Source organism: Sabethes cyaneus, chromosome 1 (assembly GCF_943734655.1).
Source record: "Sabethes cyaneus chromosome 1, idSabCyanKW18_F2, whole genome shotgun sequence".
Classification (NCBI taxonomy): domain Eukaryota; kingdom Metazoa; phylum Arthropoda; class Insecta; order Diptera; family Culicidae; genus Sabethes; species Sabethes cyaneus.
Window position 1 is genome coordinate 166,986,467 of NC_071353.1, and position 9,605 is coordinate 166,996,071.

Consider the following 9,605-nt stretch of genomic DNA (forward strand, 5'->3'; position numbering starts at 1 on the left):
AGTCATTCCAGTATTATGGGCCAGTTAAGCATGATACTGCTACAATATTATTGAAAGAAACACAGATTCAAATATTGCTCTTTGCATTGAAAGTTGGATTTTGAACACACTTGTTCAGTCACACATTTTGTAGGGGAGAAAAGTTGCCAAAATTCCGAGGGAAAACAATCATGAATCTTGATTGATTCCTATTTGAATTCTAATGCTTACGTAGAGTTGTTATCGACGCTGAGAATAATATAAAAATAGTTTCTAAATACATAATTCCACACATAACTCATAACTTGAACAAATATGCAGCATATATGAAATAAATCAAAAATTTAATACTATTTGCTTTTCCTACAACTGGTACTGGCGCCACTGCTAAATCAAATGTTAGCTCAGATGGGAGAGTTATAATGATGGGAAATGCCGATCAAAATCTATAACGATTATTGATAAAGTTTTCTTATCGGTAATAATTAATAACGACAATATGACAGTATAAGCAAAAATACGTAAGAAATAGAACAAATATGTTAAAATAATAACAAGCCAAGAAGAAGATTTCACTTTAAACCCTCCAATTTTCGATATTCTTCCGTGACGATAAAGTATGATGGTATTATCGATATAAGATTACTAGCGATATTATCAGTAGCACACTTTTCATCACAGTTTTGGAGGTTGCACTTAATAACTGTGCAGTACAATTGAGAGCGAAGAGCGCAATAATTTACAGATTATTTATAACTTAATTGCCCAAGTAACCAGTGAGCACTTAAAGAAGCAGAAATCTAACTTTTTATTAGCTTATGGTGCACACCATATCGTGCAGCACTTATCTATATGCTGATAAAACGCTATTAAAAAGCCGGTTTGGGCGAAATATCAGGCTGCATTACCGCTTGGAGACTTACAAATGTCATAAACCGTAACGCGTAACGATAAATCGTTCAACATAAAAAATGGGAAAAATATATTGTGCCTTGCAGCAATTTTACGAGTCCTACGCAACTTTATATCTGAATATTATTTATCCCGTACGCACCAATACATTGAAAATATGCTTGTCAAACAATGAGGTGTACATAGGTGAAGTAATAATGACGAAAAATTAATGGTGAAATCCAAAATACATATTATTTATCATGAATGTTTCTTTAACTCACTTATGCACCAGGAGTCTTCTGTTATAAGTTTGAAAAGTTTGATTGATAATACAGAACGTATCCGGAAAACGGGCTTCCGTTAAGGACAAGGTCGTCAGAGTCCATTTATGGCAGTCAGTATGGCACCGAATATCACCCTTCCCTTCCCTTCATGTGTATCAACATGCTCCCATGGACTCGGGAAACCATCGCAAAAAAATAAAATTTGTTCAACTAACCTGCTAGCCGTAATCAGATCTTGCAACTCGAAGCACTAAACATTGCATTCTATAGGTTCTATTACTTTTTGGGGCATAACTTACATTAAATACTGAGATCTCTGCCCAATTAAAATTCATCACTATATTTTGCCTTTTTCGCCGTCGATTTTTCTTTAATTTTTTTCGGCCGTTCCAAGCATCACATCACTCGCGAAACTTAACTTGAAACACAGAAAACTTTAATTTACCACCCGAACAGTTATCTGGTAAGATATTATAATGATTTTGCCCAAACTGTTCACTTGAATAGATACGAAAAACTTTACTTCGTTTCGATTGCAATTCCGAATCCGCGACCGTCGTTGTTTATACGTTACCAAGGAAACGGGAGTGATGCCATATTTACGTTGAGCGTGAAATTGGCCAATAATTTTCACTATTAAATTAATGGTCGTAAAGTGTCGAAAATATACTTATAAAATTCTCTGATAATAAAATTCACCGTAAACAACATTTTGTGTGATAGAATTACTGTCGAATCTAGTTCAACAACAAAAATAGATACGCGATTCTACGTTTCATAATTGTTCATAACAGATTATTACATACTACTAGCAACTTAGCATAAACTTAGCATAAACAAAACGATAGTGGAAACAAGTACTGAAATCAGTAAAAAAGCAGCTGGCCTCTGACGACCTTCACCTTAATACTATTTACCACGCACTTTACGGATATTTTTTTCTTGGCCTTTCGAAAGCAAAATTTGCCGTAATTTATAAGAAGCATATTTCAACTATAACAAACTGGATTCGCTCTTTCAAGTGCAATGGATTGTTTTCCCGGAAAGCATATGAATCTGATGCTAGGAAATTAGGAGCCGAAAAACGAGCCTGGTTGATCGAGTTATATTTATCTCAGCCTACTCTTTACCTTGACGAATCGAAAAAACTTTTTGCGCAGCATTTCCGGGTATCGATTTCCGCTTCTTCAATTTGCCGTATTTTACACCAGGAGGGACTGACTTACAAAGTGTTGAAAAGAAGAGCTATTCAAATCCGCTCAGACGATATTATCCGGTTCTGTAATGAGCTCCACCAAATCAAATGGGATTACCATAATCTCATCTTCCTAGATGAAGTAAGTTTCGATAATCGGTCTATGCTTCGAACACGTGGATACGGCGTTCGTGGTAAACGTCTAATATGCAGAGGAGAATATGTGAGGAAGCCGCGAGTATCATTACTATGTTTTATTGGAATGGATGGAGTAAAGGAAGTTTATAGCACAGAGGGAACTTTTAACAGGGCGAAATTTTTCGATTGTTGTCGAAAGTTTGCCTTACAATCGAAAGGTATCTACCACTATCCCAGATACCACTCCATATGGATCCTTGATGGAGCACGTATCCATTGTGATGCTATGATTGTTTCCTACTTGCGTTCCTTGGGCATATATACTGTGTTTTTGCCAGCTTACTGTCCGTTTTTCAATCCCATTGAAGTCGTATTTGGGAATGTTAAACGAGCAATGAAGAAAGACCATCAAGAAACATTTCTCCAACAATGTTTAGAATGCAAAAAATCCGAATCGATTCGCTTTTCGCGTTATCGAGAAAAAAATATTTGAAATAAGGCAAAAAATATGGTGTAAAAAGTACTATGCCCCCTTAATGCAGTGCTTAGCGGTTACTTGGGTGGATATAAATATACACTCAAGTACTTTTTTTACACGGTTTGTTTTTTCGATTATTAAGAACGGGGAAACTTACAGACCATTCATTTATTTTTCAATACATTTCGGAGAAGCCCGACATTCGTCACGTAGTTTGTAAATAGTTCCTCAGTTGCACATTTTTTGAGTAATCGAAAAAAACAAACCGTGTAAAAAAAGACTTGAGTGTACCATAATTTGATATTCTGTAGGCAAACTTGTTCAAAAATCGCACTTTTGGAGAACAACAAAATGTAAGCATATTCCATTCCCAGTATTATGGGCCACTTTTAAACCTGGCCAGAATTATGAGTCAATGTTCCCAGTATTATGGGTCAGTAAAACAAAATTGGTTTTATTTTGAGAAAACCGCGCGCGTTCCCGAACTTTTTCGGTTTGTCTAGATCAAGAGGGTGATGCAATACATCAGGATCATAAAGCTTCTATTTCTGTATATTGCTTTTCCTTGCACGTTTTTTCGTTCTACTGAAACAAATTACAATTATAGTCAAAAACTGCGAATACTGTTAATCTATATGCTTAACCAATAATGCTGGGAAAATTCAATTTTGGTCCCAGTATTATGGGCCATTGTTTAATCTGGTATATTGAAGCGGAAAATGAATTTTTCTAGGTGGTTTCACCGTAATTCAATGAATGCATACCTATTCCCTCGAGTTCCGTTCATTTTACGCTGGTATAGACTGCAAGTATAGACTGGCCCATAATATTGGGGTGACTGTACTTGGTAAGGATCGTTTAGTGGTCATTAGATGCACTCTTGATCAGACGCAACGAGAACAGCTCATTTTGTGATACGGTAGCCTCTTTTGCAACTAGATGATAGACGTGTGTCAGTAACAACACAAGCGAAAATTAGACAGCCCTTTTAAAATTGGTAATTCTGCAACTTCGCTCTGATATTCAATGCCTTTTATTCAGCAATATGATTTAGGAGCAAGACCCAAACAGTTCTGAATTCATCCGTAAAGTATAGGGGCAGAGAACATGGAAATTTTGTAGAGCGGATTGCAAGTTTAAGAAGGGACCCTCTACTCTGGAAAATCCAAAAAATCGAATTTTATTTTTTTGCATTTTCGAGACCCTTATACCGGCAGCAATGTCATGCAAAAAGGATTTTTTGACATCTGATCTAGTTGAAAAGTTACGGCGAAAACTGTGAAGTCACCTCAAGAGAAGTGCATTGCTGTACGAAACTTTAAACGCTGCGTTTTTCTCGAAGCCATGTTTTTTCAGCTGGCGATTCATTTGCCGAAAGATGACGACATGCGTTTTTAATTAGCTTGCATATACGAATTCAAGTTATTCGATGTTATTTTTTTGAATTTAAAAATACATCATTTTTGGGCTGCATAAAGCATTGCAAAACTATTTCTCGTTGTAAAAATAGAATTGACAGCCTTGCGCAGATTGGTTATTTAAAAACACGCAAAAGCCTCTATTAACCTCCATTGCAGCTTTGTAAGTAGATACCCAAGTAACAATTTCAGACTGATCAAATGCTTTTATAGCTTCATTTATTCAACCTGTGACTGAACTATGGTTTAGTTATAGAAATAAAAACCGTTTTACAGCTCTTAAACATCTAAATCTGGTGATTTTGTCAACCTTCGGGCTAGCTAATAGCTGCTTTCGAAGCTGCAAAGGAGCTTAATAGAGGCTTTTGCGCGTTTTTACATAACCAATTTGCGCAAAGCTGGAAACAAGGCGCACAGAGGTTATATAAAGGGCGATATAATTGCGTAGCAAGTGTAACAAGGCAAATAGGTTGTTTACATAACTTTTATTCGATGCCTATTCAGTTGTATATAACTTTCAGTTATATATAACGCAACAAACCTCAGTGCTGAGGGGAACAACAAGCTGTCAACTCTTTTGCATGATTGACACTATTCTATCCAAACCTGGGAATTCAAATGGCTGGATGGATTCAATGGCACTAGTAACCCAAAGCCCATGGCAATGGTAATGCTCAACTGAAATATGAACGTCCGTGTGACTACCGAAGAAACATTGAAGTTGTTTATGAATGCTCAACGCCCAGTAAAGGAAGTTCTTTCACTTGAATATCATTGGAATTGATCAGAAGAATTAGCAGAAATAAACCCCAGTTTTGTTCCTAGGCAGTATAATTATCCAACTAGAGCACTGTGGCACTGCTGAATGAATGACTAGTTGAATGACTTGATGGAATGTGCTCGTAATATCGCTCGCAGACCGACCGGTTGTTGACTCGTCCGATGGGTAAGCTACAATCTACAACCAGGATATACTTGGCATATCTACATATCTAGTGCATATGTAACTTTAAGTTCATTTTGAAAACGTTGATATGAACTTTTCCGTAAGGATGACAGGTACATTTATTTCGGAGCAAACTCTCTGCAATACTGAGACACGGATGGACCGTATGACGGAATGTCCTTTGCAGTGCTTCTTGCGTATTTTCTACAGCAACTGTAGCGGAGAAACTTCCGTCGGAATCGATGTCAATGCTCAGTGCATGATTAGATATTAGGTTGTTCACCCACGGTGCCGGAGATGTCATTTCTAGAAACTGCTTACCAGTCGGTTCAAATTCCGACTGCTCAGTAGCATCCTTCAGTGCTTAATCCCCACTGGAAGTTCATCTTTGGAACTATCCCCACTCTCGTAAAATTTCAGATAGTCCAGTACAGACATTTTAAACGGTTAGATTGAACGATCACGTGAATTATCAAAACAACAACGATACATGGTCTTGAAAACACTGCCGAGTCCAACTGCCGGCAACGCAAGTGGATCAAGGCATGCTGTGACTGTTATGCGTTTATTCTTGCTTATTCAACTTAAAAATAAACGCATGACAATAGCTTCGGTAGTTTTGGAACAAAATTTTAAGTTTATAGTGAAAAAAATTCCTTGTAAAAATATTCTGTTATGTATCATTAAAGTGCTTTTATGAAAATTTTGATGTTTCCAAGATTGACCAAATATTAAAAAAATTGTTCTTCGAAGTTGCACGTTTTTTACGTGTGACTAACTTCCATTTATGGGCAGTACAAGAGCTTTTAACTTTATGGGCGACAAGTAAAGGTCAGTTGAAGTAATCAATCCGTAACTTATTTTGTCTAGTTTTTAATTCTATTAAGGTGCTTTTCATTACATTAAAAGTTTAAACAGCATGTAACTAAATATGAATATAATATGTTGACATCCATATTTCGCACTTTTTTATGGTTTGCTATACAGTAATGTTCCGATTTTGTCAGCCCCATGTTGAATTTTGGGCTGACAAAATGGGGAAACTGACAAAATGGAGAACACTGATGTGTTCTGCAAAGTTTTACAGCATAGTATAACAAGAAATTTCGCTGAAGACAGTAACCTTCTATGTCTTCAGCAAAGAGAGAAAAATCTTATTTCTCATAAATGAAAAATCGTTAAGATCAGTTTTTCTATGTTAGCTGTTTTTGTAGTTGTTGTATGACTTTTTCCTGTTTTACAAAGTTGTACAAACAGTAAAAATACGCAACATTGCTGAATATAGTATACCTCTATCTTTGCTTGTTTAGGAACTATAGAACTTTTACTATAGAAATACCCTAATTTTGGCCCCGAATTACTCGCAAGAAAGCATAATTTTATTCAAAAACTCTCCCGAGAGAATCAGAATAGTTTCAAGCAGGCTGAAAAGTTGTATAAATCATGTTTAAAAGCACAAAAGCTGACAAAATCGGGATAAAAAGCTGATGAAATCGGGGGTAGACCAAATCGGGAGCTGACAAAATCGGAACATTACTGTATTTCATATTCATAAATATTTTGGAAAGTTCATTTTTCACCTATTAATATTAATTTTTCGTTGTTACGCGGTCGCTCAACTTTTCCTACTATAAATATCAATCCTTTCTAATAATTTGAATCGAAATTGCATAGCAGCAAAAATATACCAATGCATCGCCTTCCTACGGCCCATTTGCAAACTAAACGACTAAAAACGAAACCGATCAACCAATCCATATCGAATTCAGTCGACCGAACGACAACGCCAACGACGACGGCTAGCCGTAGCTACTTAAATGCAGCAGATGCAACTCCCATCGTGCGCCACACATCGTGCTTCCACGGGTTTCCTTCCCACAATTAATAATATTATGTATAAATACAGAGTGAGGCCGCCTGCAGTCGGTCGGTCGGTGCGGTACGGTATGGCCGACGACGTTAAGTGACAGGCGCACAAGCAGGCGCGGTGCGCGGTAGTGAAATATGCTTTTAAATGTCAAGACGAAAAAAAAATCTACAGCCAGTGGCAGCGATTGCTGCGATCGCTGCTGGCTGCCCGACATCCGGAAGGTGCCGCTCGCTGAAAGGGGGTGTCTGTCATAACCACAACAACAAAAGCAGATCTCTGCAGTTCCACAATTTATAGGTTGTGCGATCAAACCTTATCATTAGTCAAAATAACATTAAAACTAGCTAACTTTGCATGGTATGGGGGATGTGAGTCAACTTGCCGTCCGTCGTACCTCAAGCGGCAAAACGTTGTTGAAACCCACCGCGGAATGTTTTAACATCCAAAACGGAGTGAAATTGAAGTTTTACACAGCAATTATTCGCTTCACATCACTGCCGTGCCGAAGACTTCGGCAGGGCGCAAGATAGCCGAAAAAATATCATCTCAACCGAGCCCCCTACTTGGGACCCGACCCGGACCCAACCGTCTCATCCGTCGCCGTGGGTCGTTTCGCCATCGTGGACCAAAACACAAAAAACCCGTCACCACACAATCATCGACCATCGCTCGTTCGTTCGACCGCATCGACCGATCGATGGACCTTTTGCGCGAGATGTGTCCATTCCGAAAACAGAGCGAAACAAACAAAAAAAAAGCGGCCCATGCCTTTCTTCACATCCGCCAGCCAGTGCCAGCACCGTGGACCGACCACTCGCGCTTTAAATGCGGTTGCTTCTTTTTGGTCATCGCACTGCCACCGAGCGGACAACAGAACTCCATCAACTTGAAAAGATCAACGCGTTTTCACTTGTTTTGCAACTCTTACAACTCGATGATACTTCACAAAAGAGTGAACAGAGGTACAACACATACATGGCCGCCGTCGCTCGGTCACCGAGGAGGGCCTGTTTTTTTACATTTCACTTTTGAGATTCAGATTCAACTCTCGCAGTCGCAACTGGTATTATCACAGAGAGATTTTGATCGCCAGTCCGCAGCGCAGTCCGATTCCGGAATCGGAATGGCAAACCCAACGACGAAATGCCAACAGGAACGACCGCACTCGGAATGGCTCGGAGCAGCCTGCCCGGCAATAGACACTAGACAGAATTCACAAATGGCAGGTTTCTGTGTCCAAGCACTGCGAAAGCGATTAAAACTATCATTCACATACTAGTGAGCTGGAGCAACTCTTTCTGCCAGAGTTTAGTCGTTGTTGTTGACGATGATGATGATGATGATGATGATGATGGTGCTGGTTTTATCGCCGCGTTTGTCGTTCGTTGACGCCGCCGTTGATTGCTGGCGGAGGGATTAAAGTGCACAGCACATCACACACAGTGGTTTTTTTCCTGCTCACTCGCTACTACTAACTCGGTCCTAGTTGGCCTTTCTTTCTGCAGTTTTTAAATGCCTGCCTCAACGCAAAGTCATCACTCACTCACTCACTTTTTGCACAACACAGTAAACAATGCGCGCACGGTGCGCAGTAACTGAAGCGAACCGAACCGAGCGAAGCACGCGATCGTACTGAACTGACTGGCTGGCCGGACCCGGGCCCTGCCCGAGGTTGATCGTACACCCGCCGAAGAACGGCAAGAGATCGTCTCGGTGTCGCGCAAGAGAAGGAGAGAGTGCGAACGACACGTAAAATAGAGAGACTTGGTCTGTCGAATGGTCCGCAATGCGCGAACCCTACCTGGACATGGACAAGCGCACAGCAGAGCTGTCAGATCGGCAGAATTTTTCACACACCTTTTTTGCCAAGTTTGATAATTTTGTACACGACCCCTTTGATTTTTCGTCGTTTTTTTTTGGTATTGTAAACTTTGACACCTTTTGGTGTCATTTTTTGACATTTGTTCGTGTCTTTTTACATCGTGTTTTTGTCTCTTTTCAGCGATTTTTTATCGCCACAAAAGATTGTAGGTGTAGCCTTTTATCGTCATTTGTAATCGTTTTTGGCATCTCTTGCTACTTTTTGGCAGTCTTTATATCACCTCTTCATCTCCGTTTCTGCATCTATTTATTCTTTTCGACGCTTTTACCCAAGTAACATTTTTGTTATATAATAGCTTATTAAACAATTGTACAGCTAATTCCCGTGGAACAAGTGCTTAATAAGCTATTATACAACAAAAATGTTACCTGGGTAGTGATATTCTTGGTCGCTAGTTTAGCGTTTTCTCGGCGTCTTCTCATCGTATTTTATGGTCTTACGTCTTATTTTCATCGTGTTTTCGACCACTTGTCATCACTTTTTACCATCTTTTTTTCGTTATCCTTTTGTCGTCGTCGCGT

General features: G+C 39.1%; 1 protein-coding gene across 4 annotated transcripts in view; it reads right to left on the bottom strand.

Annotated features, from left to right (window-relative positions):
* Window positions 1–8,812, bottom strand: part of LOC128738287 (serine-rich adhesin for platelets) — an 80,336-nt gene extending 71,524 nt beyond the window's left edge. For 3 of the 4 annotated variants that reach the window (XM_053833335.1, XM_053833305.1, XM_053833315.1), the window contains exon 1: window positions 8,479–8,784. The gene's annotated coding sequence lies outside the window, so the exon portion shown is untranslated. Of the gene's footprint in view, window positions 1–8,478 lie in introns of all 4 variants that reach the window. The other variant, XM_053833326.1, reaches the window with a different exon arrangement.
* Between the last annotated feature and the right edge of the window lie 793 nt (window positions 8,813–9,605).